Source organism: Oncorhynchus mykiss, chromosome 26 (genome assembly GCF_013265735.2).
Source record: "Oncorhynchus mykiss isolate Arlee chromosome 26, USDA_OmykA_1.1, whole genome shotgun sequence".
NCBI lineage: Eukaryota > Metazoa > Chordata > Actinopteri > Salmoniformes > Salmonidae > Oncorhynchus > Oncorhynchus mykiss.
This window is the reverse complement of record NC_048590.1, coordinates 33474441-33494440: the sequence shown is the minus strand read 5'-3', so window position 1 is coordinate 33494440 and position 20000 is coordinate 33474441. Positions and strand designations below refer to the sequence as shown.

Here is a 20000-nt window from a genome sequence, read left to right as displayed (position 1 = left end):
AGTTAACCGCACTCCTCCAGTGTGACCGCACTACAGCTTTACGCACTAATCCAACACAGGCTCTGACACAGAGGCACAGGCACACACACATGTACACACACAGGCACATACACACTCACAAAGACACAATGTGACAGCACAAAAGGGTGCGCACACACGCAAACACACCCACCCACCCACACACACAGTCAAGTGTAGTTGTGTTATCAAAGTCCCAGACATTGTGCTCTGTTTGGTGTGTGATGGTAATCAGGCCAGTGGATCGATAGCACTGAGCCAGACTTTGATCCCTCAGCCTAGCTGGTATTAAGGCCAGGTCTTCACTTCCCTCCCCAAAACCTCCCTCCCCTCCACCCGCCTCCCCTCCACCCACCTCAACTCCACCTCCCTCCCCTCCCCTCCCCTCCACCTCCCTCCCCTCCACCTCCCTCCCCTCCCCTCCACCTGCCTCCCCTCCCCCTGCCTCCCCTCCACCTGACTCCTCCACCTGACTCCTCTCCACCTGCCTCCCCTCCACCTGCCTCCCCTCCACCCACCTCAACTCCACCTGCCTCCCCTCCACCCGCCTCCCCTCTACCCGCCTCCCCTCCACCTGCCTCCCCTCCCCCTGCCTCCCCTCCACCTGCCTCCTCTCCACCTGCCTCCCAGACTAGAGAACATTGTTCCCTCTGAAATGTGATCCCAATCTACTACAGAGGTCCAGGTCAGCAACAAAAGGTTGTTGTCCTGGACATGACTGTGACCCGTCTCCCCCTCCCTCGGACCCTGAGACCTCACATTTAGCCAGCAGGAAAAAGATTAACATCGGCTGCCAAAAGACACGTCATTCTCTATTCTGCTGGAGAGGCTTCTGAGCAAGAGCCTGACTGATAATACGCTACGCTATGCCGCTGCTCTTTGACAACAGGAACTGTCTGGAGGGTAGGGGAGGGGCGTAGTGTCCACTGCTCTTTGACAACAGGGACTGTCTGGAGGGGAGGGGAGGGGCGTGGTGTCCACTGCTCTTTGACAACAGGGACTGTCTGGAGGGTAGGGGAGGGGCGTAGTGTCCACTGCTCTTTGACAACAGGGACTGTCTGGAGGGTAGGGGAGGGGCGTAGTGTCCACTGCTCTTTGACAACAGGGACTGTCTGGAGGGGAGGGGAGGGGCGTAGTGTCCACTGCTCTTTGACAACAGGGACTGTCTGGAGGGTAGGGGAGGGGCGTAGTGTCCACTGCTCTTTGACAACAGGGACTGTCTGGAGGGGAGGGGAGGGGCGTAGTGTCCACTGCTCTTTGACAACAGGGACTGTCTGGAGGGTAGGGGAGGGGCGTAGTGTCCATTGCTCTTTGACAACAGGGACTGTCTGGAGGGTAGGGGAGGGGCGTAGTGTCCACTCTCCCTCCAGTCTATCTGCAGCAGAGAGCAGGATTAGGTGCAAAGGAATCCGACACTGGGGTGAGGCCGGGCCGTCTGGGGAATAACCAATAGATGACTTCTTGTTCCACTAATTCCTTACACAGTAAAACAAGCTCTCTTGGAATGGAGCCATTCCAATATGTCTATATTAAGTCTGCTGCTGTTAAAAAGCAGGGCAGACAGCACCCTCCAGCCCAGCCCCCTCCCTCCCCCTGACTGCCCCTGGTTCCAGGCTGGCTCAAGAACTCTGCACTGACGGGAGGCTGCTGTACTCTCCTGTACTGTATGCCACACTGCCACACTGGAAACCATACAGTATGTCAGTACACTGAAGGTTATACCTAAACAATTATAGGACATTTAGAAGTGTGATGTTTAGGTTATGATAGAACAAGTCCTATGAGACTTTCCAATCATGATGCTGAAGATAAGAATAGAATATGATGAAACATACCAGTATGTTGGTGAATATTACTGATGTTCAGTAAATTGGTTAAAGCATGAACATGTTAAGAGTACAAAGCAGAAGAATTAAGCTACTCCCCTGAGAATAGATGTGATCAATGTAGATTCAACAGAAAGTGTGTACTTAATGCAAATTCTTGAGTCTCAAATACCTTAAATGTAATTTAAGTGTGTAAATATTTAAAGTAATTTGATTTGTATTGAATATAAAATATCAAAGATAAGCCTTGGGGTTGAAATGTTATGTAGGGTACAAAAGCTGCTTTCATGATACTCTCTCTCTCGCACACAGAGGCGAGGACACACAGACACACACACACACACACACACACACGTACACACCCACACTATCACCTCTCCCAAATAAATGTCCTACTATTCCAGAACCACATTCTTACATTACTACCACCCCTACAATGTTAGATTTCCAGAAAACATGAGATCTGTGTGGATGTTTTTTGTTAGGCACACAATGAAATAGAAGTGAAAAAATCCTATTCTGGCATGGCCTGGTCATGAAATTCAAAAGGTTTGCAGTAAACTGCTCAAATCCATGGGGACTCCCTCAAACAGCATGGATAATGACAGGAAAGATGCAAACAGACATAAACAAACCCACAAGTGAGTCTGGGCCTGGCATCATTATCCTGCGTATACATCCCACCTCTATGGGATTGGGAATAAGAAGAATGCCTCTGACCCTCACTGCAGGGGGGCGGGTAGAGTTGTAAAAGAGGTTGGACACGGCCTAGTCAGAGAGCCCACCATAACCATGGTGAACAGGCTGGGGGGATGTGAGGAATAGAAGGGTATGAACATATGAAGTGTAGGAGAAAATGTGAAAAACTATTGGCATATGCCTGTGAAATTCTCCAATCCCTCAACATACTGTTAGGAAAAAGGCCAATCTCTGAGGGGCAGGAAAACACATGCTCTCCACACAGCATTTTATATTGAATTATTTCTCTTCTGATACTTTCATGTGTAAATCATCCCTTATAAAAATATACTTCTGATGTACAGTCATTTTTCTGATATTTTCTCATGTAATTTGGGTTTATTTAAAACCAACATATGATTTATATTTTATTTTAAACATCTACTGTTTCTGTGAATATAAAAGAACACAAAACAATTCTAACAACCTCACCATTGTGGAGACTGGGTGGGAGACTGAGCGGGAGTCTGGAGTGAGTTAATAAGAGACTGCAGTGTGTCTGGTGGTGGGACAGAGAGCTGGCTGGCTGGCGTTGGACCACCCCTAATCTAATAATGGCATTGTCCACACGGCGGCTGGCTGGCCTCTGGGCTGGAGGCTGGTCAGGAGGGGGCTGGAGTAGCAGGGGAGGACTTCCCCTTCTTCCTGTCCTCTCCTCTGCTCCCTCCGCTCCACTCTGCACATAGACTGAGCCTCTGTCTTCACAATTGCCTCCCAGCTGCTGGGGCTTGGGAAAACAACAGAGTGGGCTCTTTATTACAGGCACATGAGTGTGCCGAGACTTTAAAACACGCTCAAATGTCATGTGCACACCAAGTGACGGGGAAGAATAATTCTGGAGAAAAAAATACCTAAAAAACAAAACAATTCTGTGTCTGAATAACGGTGCAGGACAGAACGGGCCATTCATTGTGTTCCATAGGGAATGCTTGGACTCTCCTCCGCCCAAAAACAAAAAGGGTATTTTTTTGCTGCCATGGGCTGAATGCTTTGCTTTGCCACCCCGGCCCTAAGAAAACACGGGCCCCCTTTCTCCCTGCCGGCTGGCCGCACACACTAGATCCTATTAATGCAGCCCTCTCCCTGTGAGTGTGCCCACTGTGGAGGCCGAGGGCTGCGCAGAGCCAACGCAAAGACAAAACAGTTTGCTCAACATTAGCAGGGAAAACACTGGCCGAGCAGAGAGGGAGAGGAAACTAAGTCAACTTCACACTGGAGGATGTGTTCTCCGTCAACTGATATTTTCCTTTGGAGCACGGGGTCCAATGAGTGCCAAGTATAAGGCGACTGGCCACCTTCATCCAGGAAAGGATTATGGGGAGCAATAGAGTTGTAAACAGGTGCTTTATAATGATATTCAGAGGTCATAGAGTATGGCTTTATGTATCATAGCTACGGTTGGCCTCGTTTCACTATCAATAATGAGCTGCTCCTGTTAGGGTTATGAAGTTTATTTAACAGTACTGTCTTATCACAGAGCTCACTAGGTTCCCTAATGCCGGGTGAGATGCAGTACAGCTCCAGTGATCTGCTGTCTTGTGTTCAGTACTGTTATCACTAACATTAAACTACTATGAGAGGCTGCAGTGTCCTGGCATAAATGACTAAATCCCAGCGCTGGTTTGGAATCCCCTCAGGTGACTAATTTAAGGCAGACACTCAGGTGTGACTTTACACATTACAACTGTTCATGTGACAGCCCTTGTCAAGATGCAGGCAGTTCATTAACGCAGCCTAAACAGGCGAGGTGTGGGAACACAAAGATGCTGCGCTGCCCTGCTGATAATTACAAGACCGCTAGGAGATGTTGTGTCATTAACATTAATAATGGAGGCGTGTTTATGTACATGCTTACATCGCCAACAAAGACATGTGCGTTCCTAGCATATGTTCCCCACACAAATGTGTCATTGTGTGCCAGGCAGGCAGCCTCTGTGAACCCATCACATCGTGTAAGTACTGGGGATGTGTATCTTTCAACATTCACACTCTCTCCAGTTTGCCATTCACAAGCTAGGGCCCAGTGTCAGAGGAAATGGTGCCTAATGCAATAGTAAGTCCATTCAATATCCCCACTCTCTGTGTGCACCTTAACCATGACTTAACAAAGAAAAGGAAGCCGGAAGAGTCTTTCAGTGGCAAAGCGGATGTACGTCGACAAAACCTACAGACCGAATCGTCCCAGATAGCCTGCACTGTTTGTGTTCATAACGTCTGAATTTGTTTTAACAGGCCAGCGACATTACTAGTCTTGCTGCTCGTCCACTTAGCTTAATTTCCAAACCATCACAGCCATTGCTGAGGTTGTATCTATTAAGCCCTTTTTGTGCATCATTAAGTTTTAACAGGGGCGCGATAGCTTTACTGTTCAAATTGCACACGACTTTATTTAACGTCAGCGTTTCTTCTGCTTCCTGACAAGAAGTCACATTTCATAACTAATTAAATTGATCCCTCCCCCCGCCCAACACAGGCCACTAAACGGAATTATTTGCATTCAAGTGTCAATATATTAAATCACAGGGGCTAATGAGATGGGTCAACGCTTTCTTGTATCTTTAGTCTTGCATGTGCACATCTTCATCAGCTAACAGTCTCCTTTAACTGGTGGGTGAGCATGTTATGTAAGGCTGGATCTATAGAGCTATCTCCCTCCCTGGGCTCAAGCCAAGCTGATATGATGAGACCGTTAGGGCCCCCGAATAATCCCACTACTGCCAGCCTAGCTAACACCGTCTGGAAACACCCTATCACTCCCTGCTCTATTATTATCTTGCTATAATGCTAGCAGTTGGTCTGGCTGGGATAATTGGGGAACTTACACATTCCCTTTAACAATGTCTATTTTGGTGCGTTTTGCCAATGCATTAACAAGAATCTCTTAGAAGATCATTTGTGCCCTGGAAAACAACAGAAACATCTGAGAGGCATAAATTAGGAGCCATTATCGTTGTTCAATTAGCAGCCTCCCTTGTGTTTATCTAAAGTTCATTTGAAATGATTCCCCATTATATGGTAGCAGTGTGCTTTGTTCTCACTAAAATGTTAACCAAATAAAATGTTGGGTGCAATTACCGTTCATTGGATTACAAGGGCAAAGCATATTGTGTGTAGACTACAGTACAGTACAAGCTCCCGAGTGGCGCAGCAGTCTAAGGCACTGCCACTCAGTGCAAGAGGTGTCATTACAGACCCTGGTTTAATCTCGGGCTGTATCACGGCCGTGATCGGGAGTCCCATAGGGCGACGCACAATTGGCCCAGCATCGTCTGGGTTAGGGGAGGGTTTGGCCGGGGTAGGTCGTCATTGTAAATAATATTTTTTTCTTAATTGACTTGCCTAGTTAATTAAAAATACATTTAGACAGTAAATTGGGTGAATTACTGTATTGGCTTGTGTCACATGATCTTTAGATAGGGTGTGACGGGCAAGGTACCCTATTACAATGACTGTAAATAATGAAAGCCGAGCAGGAGCCAGAGTGACCTTTAAAGACTATGGCAACGGGCAGAAATGGACCACTTAGGCTGGGGGTGGATATCTACAAACTGTAGTTAATGACTCCCACTCTTGCATTTGCCCTGATAATCTCCTGTATGTTCCACTATAGGTTAGAATGCTACGAGTCATGTTCAAGGAATAAGTGTGTGACTCAGAGACACACAAATAGGAGAGCCACACAGCACACTGCTGCAGTAGACTTGGAGCAGCACACCTGCACACTGACTAGCATAGCGGCAGTAGCACCTGACAGACAGACAGACGGACAGACAGTCAGACAGACAGACAGACAGACAGACAGACAGACAGACAGACAGACAGACAGACAGAGCCCATATAGAGGGGAGAGGGATTGTTGCCTTCATTCAAAAACCAATGTGTGTGTGACACAAAGGACTCTGTGTTTAATTAGGAGGTCCCTATTGGCTGGGCAGACAGGACCCGCTTTTATAGAGCTTCCCCTGTGAATTCTATCAGCGCTTTGCAACACTGGGACATGGAGCTGCATCCTGAAAATCTCTAAACAGGCTGCTATTCTTTCTAATGTGTTTATGTGGGATTTCAAAAACAGACTCAGAGAGACCACGAAAGACTGGTAGGTTAATAAAAGCAAATGATGTATTCAGGAATTTGTGGCTTAGTCTGTTCATCAACGATAATGGTGAAGAAGACAAAAATGATTACATTACAGCTCAATTAGTATTTGCATGTAATGGAATGAATTCTACCTTGAGACAGACACGTGTGTAACTTCAACTGTATGCCAATTTCAGCCTATAAACGCATACACTGTCAACAATGGTTTGATTGTGTAAAGGAAGCTTTTGTGTCAACCAGGGAATTTATTGAAAGTTCCCTAGTCATACCCCCAAAATATATATCAAGTGAGAAAGGAAGCTGCTACTGATTAACCCTCTATTGGGGCCCTGGCCTGGCTAGCCCCTGGACCCCTGGGCTCTGGACCCCTGGGCCCTGGACCCCTGGGCCTGTCATGCTTCTTCAAGCTCTACTGCTGTTAAATGACCACAGCAAAGGGAGGGAGGCTCCACGGCTCCACGGCCCTGGGGATACTGTGCTGCACATATGCGAGGAATCAGGCCCTCACTAGCTCTTGAGCAGGGCCATATGTCTGTCTGTCTGTCTGTCTGTCTGTCTGTCTGTCTGTCTGTCTGTCTGTCTGCCTGCCAGCCAGCCAGCCAGCCAGCCAGCCAGTCAGGCCCCTGAAAGTAGAGCTTCTCCTCAGGCTCTCTCTACACCTTCTCTTGACTTGGCCATTCTAACACCTGGATATGTTTATTTTTGAACCATTCCATTGTAGATTTTGCTTTATGTTTTGGATCATTGTCTTGTTGGAAGACAAATCTCCGTCCCAGTCTCAGGTCTTTTGCAAACTCCATCAGGTTTTCTTCCAGAATGGTCCTGTATTTGGCTCCATCCATCTTCCCATCAATTTTAACCATCTTCCCTGTCCCTGCTGAAGAAAAGCAAGCCAAACCATGATGCTGCCACCACCATGTTTGACAGTGGGGATGGTGTATTCAGGGTGATGAGCTGTGTTGCTTTTACGCCAAACATAACGTTTTGCATTGTTGCCAAAAAGTTCAATTTTGGTTTCATCTGACCAGAGCACCTTCTTCCACATGTTTGGTGTGTCTCCCAGGTGGCTTGTGGCAAACTTTAAACGACACTTTTTATGGATATCTTTAAGAAATGGCTTTCTTCTTGCCACTCTTCCATAAAGGCCAGATTTGTGCAATATACGACTGATTGTTGTCCTATGGACAGAGTCTCTCACCTCAGCTGTAGATCTCTGCAGTTCATCCAGAGTGATCATGGGCCTCTTGGCTGCATCTCTGATCAGTCTTCTCCTTGTATGAGCTGAAAGTTTAGAGGGACGGCCAGGTCTTGGTAGATTTGCAGTGGTCTGATACTCCTTCCATTTCAATATTATCGCTTGCACAGTGCTCCTTGGGATGTTTAAAGCTTGGGAAATCTTTTTGTATCCAAATCCGGCTTTAAACTTCTTCACAACAGTATCTCGGACCTGCCTGGTGTGTTCCTTGTTCTTCATGATGCTCTCTGCGCTTTTAACGGACCTCTGAGACTATCACAGTGCAGGTGCATTTATACGGAGACTTGATTACACACAGGTGGATTGTATTTATCATCATTAGTCATTTAGGTCAACATTGGATCATTCAGAGATCCTCACTGAACTTCTGGAGAGTGTTTGCTGCACTGAAAGTAAAGGGGCTGAATAATTTTGCACGCCCAATTTTTCAGTTTTTGATTTGTTAAAAAAGTTTGAAATATCCAATAAATGTCGTTCCACTTCATGATTGTGTCCCACTTGTTGTTGATTCTTCACAAAAAAATACAGTTTTATATCTTTATGTTTGAAGCCTGAAATGTGGCAAAAGGTCGCAAAGTTCAGGGGGCCGAATACTTTCGCAAGGCACTGTATAACATAGAAAGGCACCCACACACATGTATACAAGTTCTGCAGTATGTGTGAGTTGTTGTGTTGTGGTGTTGCTGTGCTTTATAGGAGTGTGTCTGCCTGGCAGGCTGGGATGTGGAGGTGGTTAGCTAGCCCTTGTGTAATTAAATAGTATCTTTAATCTGGGAACTGTCTGCAGCTATTATCATTTAACCCTTAGAAGTCCCCTGCTGTTCCTCCACACCATTTAAACCCACATGTGAGGAAACCTTTTCCACTTTGAAGTGAGGGCTGACAACAAGGCACTGGTCTTTTCTCTTTTAACTAAGGCAATGGAACTTCTTTAAAGCCAAACAACAAGTACCAACCAGCACACTCTGTGCTCTTGGTAGATGCTATGGGGGGCAAAATATTATGGGGAGGAAATAATTATGTTTGTATTAAATTATAGCTTTTTTTTAACCTTGTATATTTTTGTAGTAACATAAATAAATGTAATATTTCAATAACCTTAAGTCCAAAATAGCTCCAAATAGAACACAGATATAAGAACATGAATTCTCTATATAAAGTGAATCTACAATAGGCATCATTCCCAGCCAGAGAGACAAATAGAGATGAATAAAGTGTAGAGGGACTCAAAATGAGTGGATCAGTGGACGGTATAAGTCCTGGGAGGGGTGTGGATGTAGCCACCTTGTGCAGGCTGGAAGGCTTGGTGGAGAGGGGGTTGGGAGATTGAGGGAGATGCGATTGGGGGATTTGGGGGAGAGGGGGTTGGGAGATTGGGGAGAGGGGGTTGGGAGATTGGGGGAGAGGAGGTTGGGAGATTAGGGGAGAGGGGGTTGGGAGATTGGGGGAGAGGAGGTTGGGAGATTGGGGGAGAGGAGGTTGGGAGATTGGGGGAGAGGAGGTTGGGAGAGAGGGGGTTGGGAGGTGGAGGAGTAAGGGTTGACAGCGGAAGTCACGTGGAGGTCCTTCACAGGAGCAGGAAGAGGGAAAGCAGCTCTGAGCTAGATAAGTAGAACCAGACATGGATTAAAAGAGTGAACCAACAATGGTCTCCATAGAAAACCCATATCAGTGGGATCTTTATATCACTGCTAAACATACGGTGCAACAATGCCAGCTCAGAGTTACAATTATAAACATAGGTAATAAAGTATGGATTGTTATTGTGTTATTGTGAATGTGAGGACAGACAGACACATTGTAATTGACCTAACAAGGTTTTTCTGATTAAAAGCATCCCCCATTTCATCTGGGGAGCTCCATTCCTTAACCTGCACCGTGTGAAGATACATTTCAGCCTTTCAGGGAATATTTATTATCTTGCGTGTGTGTGTGTGTGTCACTTCGACTCACACCGTACCAGCCCCATCTTTCAGGAATGCATGGACTGCTGCCATCCCCATGCACAGGAGATACACGGCAGCTCAGAAGCCTCGTGAGAGAGCAGGAATTTCCACCTGGCCTATATCTGTGTGAGAGCTCTGAGGGCAGGGGGGCTGGAGGATTGGGGGCTTTGTGGGGATGGGGCCTGTTTCTATAGCCAGAAAGCTGCACTCCATCAGCTGCAGAAAGCTGCACTCCACTCCCCCCCCCCCCCCCCCCCCCCCCCCCCTCCCCCCCCCAAACCTCTCTGACCCCCACCTGTCATCACAACCTCCCAGTTAGTTGGAGCAGACCTTCAAACAATTACCACCCCCAATAGACTGACCAAGAGGTCTTCTGAGTCTGGAGTTGCCACTGGGTTGGATCAAATACAGCCATTAGAGAAACGAATAAAAATTCCTCCAATCCATGGCGATTATCTCTATATAAAAATATCCTCTTCACAGAAACATGTGTTTGGCCAACAACAGCAGTCACCACCATTTTATTAAGTCATTTCATAGACTGCTACCCATGCTGCTAACATATGGCTGTGCTGCCATTCACTCCTATATAATTACAGAAAGCCATATGAAAGACAGCTTGGGCTCTGACGTTAAAATAAAACCGGATTTGTTGCTATTGGGGAGGAATAAAAAGTGGGTGTAACTGTCAAGGAGACAGCCCCTAACAGTCCAATCGAGTGCCGGTCGATGTGGCTGATTGATGCAGAGGCTAAACAAACAGGCAGAACAGAGCTCTGCTTAGTGTCTATTTCTGCCTTTCTGTCTTCTTAACTCACTGGCTTTCCATGGTCGCATTCACACAGCTTTGATGACTCTGTTACGTAAGAAACACATGCTCTGTTACAGATCAGATTTACTTCAACATTTTGCTTTTAATTGTCACAAGCCTCAAGTTGATACCTAATTGTGTTTATCGAGTTTAATACTTGATTCACATAACAGTAATCCTCTCCCTGAGCGGAATTTAACAATAACAAGGGACGACTAGAGGAAAGAAAAACAAGTTTAAAAAAAAACAGAGCCTTGAGCTTTAAACTTCTGATAAGCCCCTAACACCGTAATCAAAACATCTGCTATCTTAAAACAAGTGACATTGTAATCCCGAAGGACAAAGACTCAATCTCTCTCCCTCCTCTAAGTAGAACTAGATGAAAAGAGAGAGAAGGCCATTCAAAAGGAGACTCGATTAAATTGGACCATGCCTTGTTCCAGACCGCTCTGCCTGTTTCTGCACACCCCTCCCTAACTCCCTCCGTCCTTACAGCCCTCCCTCCCTCCCTCCCTCCCTCCCTCCCTCCCTCCCTCCCTCTGTCCTTTCCTCCCACCCTCCCTCCGTCCTTTCCTCCCTCCCTCCCTCCCTCCCTCCCTCCGTCCTCCCCCCCTCTCTCTCTCTCCCTCCCTCCCCTCTCCCCCCTCTCTCCCCTTCCTCTCTCCATCTCTCCCTCCCTCCCTCCCTCCCTCCCTCCCTCCCTCCCTCCCTCCCTCCGTGCCTTGTTCCAGACCGCTCTGCCTGTTTCTGCACACCCCTCCCTAACTCCCTCCGTCCTTACATCCCTCCCTCCCTCCCTCCGTCCTTACATCCCTCCCTCCCTCCCTCCCTCTGTCCTTTCCTCCCACCCTCCCTCCGTCCTTTCCTCCCTCCCTCCCTCCGTCCTACCCCCCCTCTCTCTCTCTCCCTCCCTCCCCTCTCCCCCCTCTCTCCCCTTCCTCTCTCCATCTCTCCCTCCCTCCCTCCCTCCCTCCCTCCCTCGTGCCTTGTTCCAGACCGCTCTGCCTGTTTCTGCACACCCCTCCCTAACTCCCTCCGTCCTTGCATCTCTCCCTACCTCCACCCCCCCCCTCGCTCTCTCTCTCTCTCCCCCTCCCTCCCTCCCTCTCCTTCCTTCCTTCCTTCCTTCCTTCCTTCCTTCCTTCCTTCCTTCCTCCCTCCCTCCCTCCCTCCCTCCCTCTTTCCCTCCCTCCCTCCCTCCCACCCTCCCTCCCTCCCTCCCTCCCTCCGTCCATCCTCCCCCCCTCTCTCTCTCTCCCTCCCTCCCCTCTTCCCCCTCTCTCCCCTTCCTCTCACCATCTCTCCCTCCCTCTCTTCCCTCCCTCCCTCCCTCCCTCCGTGCCTTGTTCCAGACCGCTCTGCCTGTTTCTGCACACCCCTCCCTAACTCCCTCCGTCCTTGCATCTCTCCCTACCTCCATCCCCCCCCCTCTCGCTCGCTGTCTCTCTCTCCCCCTCCCTCCATCCCTTCCTCCGTCCTTTCCTCCGTCCCTCCCTCCCTCCCCTCTCTCTATCCCCTCTCTCTCCCCTCCCTACCTCCCCTCTCTCTCTATCCCCTCCCTTCCACCCCTCTCTCTCTCCCCTCTCTCTCTATCCCCTCCCTCCCTCTCTCCCCTCTCTCTATCCCCTCCCTCCCTCCCCCTCCCTCTCTCCCCTCTGTCTATCCCCTCCCTCCCTCCCTCTCTCCCCACTCTCTATCCCCTCCCTCCCCTCTCTCTCTCCCCTCTCTCTCTCCCCCTCCCTCCCTCCCTCCCTCCCTCCCTCCCTCCCTCCCTCCCTCAAAGAAAACCCCTGAAAGTGCATGGCATGCCAGGGAGAGTGTCCAGTTACGGTCCTGGAGGTTTTATTTGTACTCCTCCGGCCTGGTTTACAATCCCCACTGATGTGATCAGTTACATCATCAATACAGCACCAGAATCTGAAGCGCTTTCCACCTGGAGCTAAACTACAAGCACTTTGATGGTGAGGAGGAGGATCTGTAGTAAAGTCCACTGTTCTCCATACTAACAGCAGGGTAACCCAATCCCCCAGTGCTGTTTTACCACTGCTAAAAGTCTGCAACATGCAGACTGGAAGCTTGTTTAGAGTACTAATTCACTCAAAGCTGTTGTATATTAAGAGGACGGGGACATTTTTAAGAGCAGGACTAACGAAAACAGAGTGCCGCCGAGGTGCCTCGCTACCTCGCCCCGGCCTGCCTCATCTCTCCCCTCATCCCTTTGGTTGGCCATCTTTACGAGCAGCCAGACCAGCCCCACAGAGGACAGAGTAAAACTGGGTCACGAGGGGAGAAAATGTAATGAAGTAAGCATTAAAGGACTTGCGGTAGGATAAACAAAATGTCTAACATGATCAAACTGATTTGAAGTTGTTGTGAGAGTAATCTATGCTTGATAAGGGCCTGGTGAGGGTTGTAAACAAGCAGATAGACTGAGGGGAGTGCAGCAGATGGTGTAAATATGTGTCTCTTTTGTTTAATTGTAGATATAGTGGTGTTTCACCAGGACAGATCACAGGGACAGAGTCTGGGGAAGGCTGCCTTGGCTGGAGACATAGATCTTTACATCTAGGGGCCTCTCTATCTGTTTGAAATGGAGTCATACACTTTCAGTACCTCCCCAAGTGTGGTGGAAGAGATATAACACCCTCGTCACTGAACTGCTAATCAAGGGGAATTTCCAGGTAGCACATTAGTCTTTTACCACAGCATGAAAGAGTGGAGTGTGGACCTGTCAAAGTATGATGTGTTGTGGTGCTGTGTGAGTGAGCCCAGGAGTAAAGACTCTTTATTAAGGGGACTTGGTCCCAGGGCATAGGGTGCTCTATTCTAGAGGGTATGCTAGTGAGGGTACTGTGCTAGAGAGCAGAGTGAGATCCTCTTTGGTGGAGTGATGGGGAGTCATTTCTCACAAACACACTGGACAGTGACAGCAGCACCACAGCTCTCTGGCCTCTCCAGCAGAAGCAGACATTGACAGTGGGGCCTTTCTCTTGGGAAGTGCACTTGAAAGGGGGATTTTCATGGCCCAGGACTAAATCCTGCTTTTGTGCTTAATGCCGTGTAAATCCAAGGGGTTTGCTTTGCTGCTTTGCCTCCACACATCACAGGGACTGTGGACTGGGGAGAACCCTGGAGGAGTGGAGAGGGAAGGGGGTGAAGAGGGGCTCTATAGCCCCCTCCACCATTCAACTGGGACCTTTACAAAGTACAGATTTTAGGCAACTGATAACTGATAACTGATAACTGATAATGATAACTGATAATGAAGCCATTTGTGATGGTGAATTGAGAGGAGAATTATGTTTTAATGATCCTCCTCGGAACAGAGAACAGAGACAGAGAGAGAGAGAGAAATAGACAGAGAGCGAGAAAGAGAGAGAGAGAGAGAGAGAGAGAGAGAGAGAGAGAGAGAGAGAGAGAGAGAGAGAGAGAGAGAGAGAGAGAGAAAGAGAGGGTGTGTTGGTAGTGAGTGTGTGTTGGTAGTGGGTGTGTGTTGGTAGTGGGTGTGTGTTGGTAGTGGGTGTGTGTTGGTAGTGAGTGTGTGTTGGTAGTGGGTATGTTGGGTGCGTGTTGGTAGTGAGTGTGTGTTGGTAGTGGGTGTGTGTTGGGTGTGTGTTGGTAGTGAGTGTGTGTTGGTAGTGGGTGTTTGTTGGAAGTGAGTGTGTGTTGGGTGTGTGTTGGTAGTGAGTGTGTGTTGGTAGTGAGTGTGTGTTGGTAGTGGGTGTGTGTTGGTAGTGAGTGTGTGTTGGTAGTGGGTGTGTGTTGGGTGTGTGTTGGTAGTGGGTGTGTGTTGGTAGTGGGTGTGTGTTGGGTGTGTGTTGGTAGTGAGTATGTGTCAGTAGTGAGTGTGTGCTAGTAGTGGGTGTGTGTTGGTAGTGAGTGTGTGTTGGTAGTGAGTGTGTGTTGGTAGTGGGTGTGTGTTGGTAGTGAGTGTGTGTTGGTAGTGGGTGTGTGTTGGGTGTGTGTTGGTAGTGGGTGTGTGTTGGGTGTGTGTTGGTAGTGAGTGTGTGTTGGTAGTGGGTATTTGTTGGTAGTGAGTGTGTGTTGGGTGTGTGTTGGTAGTGGGTGTGTGTTGGCAGTGAGTGTGTGTTGGTAGTGGGTGTGTGTTGGTAGTGGGTGTGTGTTGGTAGTGAGTGTGTGTCGGTAGTGAGTGTGTGTTGGTATTGAGTGTGTGTTGGTAGTGAGTATGTGTCAGTAGTGAGTGTATGCTAGTAGTGAGTGTGTGTTGGTAGTGAGTGTGTGTCAGTAGTGAGTGTGTGATAGTAGTGAGTGTGTGTTGGTAGTGAGTGTGTGTTGGTAGTGAGTGTGTGTTGGTGTGAGTGTGTGTTGGGTAAGTGTGTGTTGGTAGTGAGTGTGTGTAGGTAGTGGGTGTGTGTTGGTATTGAGTGTGTGTTGGTAGTGGGTGTGTGTTGGTAGTGAGTGTGTGTTGGTAGTGAGTGTGTGTTGGTAGTGGGTGTGTGTTGGTAGTGAGTGTGTGTTGGTAGTGGGTATGTTGGGTGCGTGTTGGTAGTGAGTGTGTGTTGGTAGTGGGTGTGTGTTGGGTGTGTGTTGGTAGTGAGTGTGTGTTGGTAGTGGGTGTTTGTTGGAAGTGAGTGTGTGTTGGGTGTGTGTTGGTAGTGAGTGTGTGTTGGTAGTGGGTGTTTGTTGGTAGTGAGTGTGTGTTGGGTGTGTGTTGGTAGTGGGTGTGTGTTGGTAGTGAGTGTGTGTTGGTAGTGAGTGTGTGTTGGTAGTGGGTGTGTGTTGGTAGTGAGTGTGTGTTGGTAGTGGGTGTGTGTTGGGTGTGTGTTGGTAGTGGGTGTGTGTTGGTAGTGGGTGTGTGTTGGGTGTGTGTTGGTAGTGAGTATGTGTCAGTAGTGAGTGTGTGCTAGTAGTGGGTGTGTGTTGGTAGTGAGTGTGTGTTGGTAGTGAGTGTGTGTTGGTAGTGGGTGTGTGTTGGTAGTGAGTGTGTGTTGGTAGTGGGTGTGTGTTGGGTGTGTGTTGGTAGTGGGTGTGTGTTGGTAGTGGGTGTGTGTTGGGTGTGTGTTGGTAGTGAGTGTGTGTTGGTAGTGGGTATTTGTTGGTAGTGAGTGTGTGTTGGGTGTGTGTTGGTAGTGGGTGTGTGTTGGCAGTGAGTGTGTGTTGGTAGTGGGTGTGTGTTGGTAGTGGGTGTGTGTTGGTAGTGAGTGTGTGTCGGTAGTGAGTGTGTGTTGGTATTGAGTGTGTGTTGGTAGTGAGTATGTGTCAGTAGTGAGTGTATGCTAGTAGTGAGTGTGTGTTGGTAGTGAGTGTGTGTCAGTAGTGAGTGTGTGATAGTAGTGAGTGTGTGTTGGTAGTGAGTGTGTGTTGGTGTGAGTGTGTGTTGGGTAAGTGTGTGTTGGTAGTGAGTGTGTGTAGGTAGTGGGTGTGTGTTGGTATTGAGTGTGTGTTGGTAGTGGGTGTGTGTTGGTAGTGAGTGTGTGTTGGTAGTGAGTGTGTGTTGGTAGTGGGTGTGTGTTGGTAGTGAGTGTGTGTTGGTAGTGGGTATGTTGGGTGCGTGTTGGTAGTGAGTGTGTGTTGGTAGTGGGTGTGTGTTGGGTGTGTGTTGGTAGTGAGTGTGTGTTGGTAGTGGGTGTTTGTTGGAAGTGAGTGTGTGTTGGGTGTGTGTTGGTAGTGAGTGTGTGTTGGTAGTGGGTGTTTGTTGGTAGTGAGTGTGTGTTGGGTGTGTGTTGGTAGTGGGTGTGTGTTGGTAGTGAGTGTGTGTTGGTAGTGAGTGTGTGTTGGTAGTGGGTGTGTGTTGGTAGTGAGTGTGTGTTGGTAGTGGGTGTGTGTTGGGTGTGTGTTGGTAGTGGGTGTGTGTTGGTAGTGGGTGTGTGTTGGGTGTGTGTTGGTAGTGAGTATGTGTCAGTAGTGAGTGTGTGCTAGTAGTGGGTGTGTGTTGGTAGTGAGTGTGTGTTGGTAGTGAGTGTGTGTTGGTAGTGGGTGTGTGTTGGTAGTGAGTGTGTGTTGGTAGTGGGTGTGTGTTGGGTGTGTGTTGGTAGTGGGTGTGTGTTGGTAGTGGGTGTGTGTTGGGTGTGTGTTGGTAGTGAGTGTGTGTTGGTAGTGGGTATTTGTTGGTAGTGAGTGTGTGTTGGGTGTGTGTTGGTAGTGGGTGTGTGTTGGCAGTGAGTGTGTGTTGGTAGTGGGTGTGTGTTGGTAGTGGGTGTGTGTTGGTAGTGAGTGTGTGTCGGTAGTGAGTGTGTGTTGGTATTGAGTGTGTGTTGGTAGTGAGTATGTGTCAGTAGTGAGTGTATGCTAGTAGTGAGTGTGTGTTGGTAGTGAGTGTGTGTCAGTAGTGAGTGTGTGATAGTAGTGAGTGTGTGTTGGTAGTGAGTGTGTGTTGGTGTGAGTGTGTGTTGGGTAAGTGTGTGTTGGTAGTGAGTGTGTGTAGGTAGTGGGTGTGTGTTGGTATTGAGTGTGTGTTGGTAGTGGGTGTGTGTTGGTAGTGAGTGTGTGTTGGTAGTGAGTGTGTGTTGGTAGTGGGTGTGTGTTGGTAGTGAGTGTGTGTTGGTAGTGGGTATGTTGGGTGCGTGTTGGTAGTGAGTGTGTGTTGGTAGTGGGTGTGTGTTGGGTGTGTGTTGGTAGTGAGTGTGTGTTGGTAGTGGGTGTTTGTTGGAAGTGAGTGTGTGTTGGGTGTGTGTTGGTAGTGAGTGTGTGTTGGTAGTGGGTGTTTGTTGGAAGTGAGTGTGTGTTGGGTGTGTGTTGGTAGTGAGTGTGTGTTGGTAGTGGGTGTTTGTTGGTAGTGAGTGTGTGTTGGGTGTGTGTTGGTAGTGGGTGTGTGTTGGTAGTGAGTGTGTGTTGGTAGTGAGTGTGTGTTGGTAGTGGGTGTGTGTTGGTAGTGAGTGTGTGTTGGTAGTGGGTGTGTGTTGGGTGTGTGTTGGTAGTGGGTGTGTGTTGGTAGTGGGTGTGTGTTGGTAGTGGGTGTGTGTTGGGTGTGTGTTGGTATTGAGTGTGTGTTGGTAGTGAGTATGTGTCAGTAGTGAGTGTGTGCTAGTAGTGAGTGTGTGTTGGTAGTGAGTGTGTGTTGGTAGTGAGTGTGTGTTGGTGTGAGTGTGTGTTGGGTAAGTGTGTGTTGGTAGTGAGTGTGTGTAGGTAGTGGGTGTGTGTTGGTATTGAGTGTGTGTTGGTAGTGGGTGTGTGTTGGTAGTGAGTGTGTGTTGGTAGTGAGTGTGTGTTGGTAGTGGGTGTGTGTTGGTAGTGAGTGTGTGTTGGTAGTGGGTATGTTGGGTGCGTGTTGGTAGTGAGTGTGTGTTGGTAGTGGGTGTGTGTTGGGTGTGTGTTGGTAGTGAGTGTGTGTTGGTAGTGGGTGTTTGTTGGAAGTGAGTGTGTGTTGGGTGTGTGTTGGTAGTGAGTGTGTGTTGGTAGTGGGTGTGTGTTGGTAGTGAGTGTGTGTTGGTAGTGGGTGTGTGTTGGTAGTGAGTGTGTATTGGTAGTGGGTGTGTGTTGGTAGTGGGTGTGTGTTGGTAATGAATGTGTGTTGGTAGTGAGTCTGTGTTGGTAATGAGTGTGTGTTGATAGTGGGTGTGTGTTGGTAGTGGGTGTATGTTGGTAGTGAGTGTGTGTTGGTAATGAGTGTGTGTTGGTAATGAGTGTGTGTTGGTAATGAGTGTGTAGTAGTAGCAGGATAAGTAATAGGTGGGTCATAGGAGAAGACTGTTCCTGGCACCAGACTACAGTAAAGCCTTGGAGTTCCTCAGACGTCTGGGCTGGGGCAGCGGCCTTGACTACAGCCAGCCACTGACCGACCACCCCTACCCAGAGTAGCCAGCCTGTCTGTATCCAACACTCAGCATGGGTGGTCCCTAACCTGACCACACTGTACTGTACCACCTCACCAACACACACACCCAACACTCCCCACATACACATCCCACACACTGGCACTCTCCCTCCTCTCCTCTCCTCCTGCTACCTCTCATGCTGTTTTCTTTCTTTCTTTCAGCAAATATGCCATGTTTATTTATGGTGCCCTCGTTCCATTTTTCTTGGTCTGTGTCTCGTGTGAATACTCTCGCCCCTCCACCCCCATTTACATGTTTTTCTCCATTTTCCATAATTACTTAGGGGAGAAAATAACACAATCCACTTTGGAGAGAAAACGCATGGCAATGACCACCACCATACACACTGACATTACTCCAATAAAACCTTCATATTCAATCTGAGCTGAGCATAAAACGAGCTATTCTAAGTGCACCTTTATAAATATTTTACTCTTGTTCAAGTACATTAACAAACATTTAAAGGACTAAAACTGAATACTGTATCAAACAAACTTCTTCTTCCGTCAAAAACAGTATCTCCTTTAGCCACCACATTGACGTGAAGAACGCTTTCCCTCACTAACAATATGCTGTGAACAGTATCTCCTTTAGCCACCACATTGATGTGAACAACGTTTTTCCCTCACTAACAATATGCTGTGAACAGTATCTCCTTTAGCCACCACATTGACGTGAAGAACGCTTTCCCTCACTAACAATATGCTGTGAACAGTATCTCCTTTAGCCACCACATTGACGTGAAGAACGCTTTCCCTCACTAACAATATGCTGTGAACAGTATCTCCTTTAACCACCACATTGACGTGAAGAACGCTTTCCCTCACTAACAATATGCTGTGAACAGTATCTCCTTTAGCCACCACATTGACGTGAAGAACGCTTTCCCTCACTAACAATATGCTGTGAACAGTATCTCCTTTAGCCACCACATTGACGTGAAGAACGCTTTCCCTCACTAACAATATGCTGTGAACAGTATCTCCTTTAGCCACCACATTGACGTGAACAACGTTTTCCCTCACTGACAATATGCTGTGAACAGTATCTCCTTTAGCCACCACATTGATGTGAACAACGTTTTCCCTCACTGACAATATGCTGTGAACAGTATCTCCTTTAGCCACCACATTGATGTGAACAACGTTTTCCCTCACTAACAATATGCTGTGAACAGTATCTCCTTTAGCCACCACATTGACGTGAAGAACGCTTTCCCTCACTAACAATATGCTGTGAACAGTATCTCCTTTAGCCACCACATTGACGTGAAGAACGCTTTCCCTCACTAACAATATGCTGTGAACAGTATCTCCTTTAGCCACCACATTGACGTGAAGAACGCTTTCCCTCACTAACAATATGCTGTGAACAGTATCTCCTTTAGCCACCACATTGACGTGAAGAACGTTTTTCCCTCACTAACAATATGCTGTGAACAGTCTCCTTTAGCCACCACATTGACGTGAACAACGTTTTCCCTCATTAACAATATGCTGTGAACAGTATCTCCTTTAGCCACCACATTGACGT

General features: G+C 48.0%; 1 protein-coding gene across 14 annotated transcripts in view; it reads right to left on the bottom strand.

Moving 5' to 3' along the window:
* LOC110506675 (transcription factor SOX-6) overlaps positions 1–20000 on the bottom strand; it is a 201810-nt gene that overhangs the window by 62097 nt on the left and 119713 nt on the right. The gene's annotated exons all lie outside the window — the stretch shown is intronic.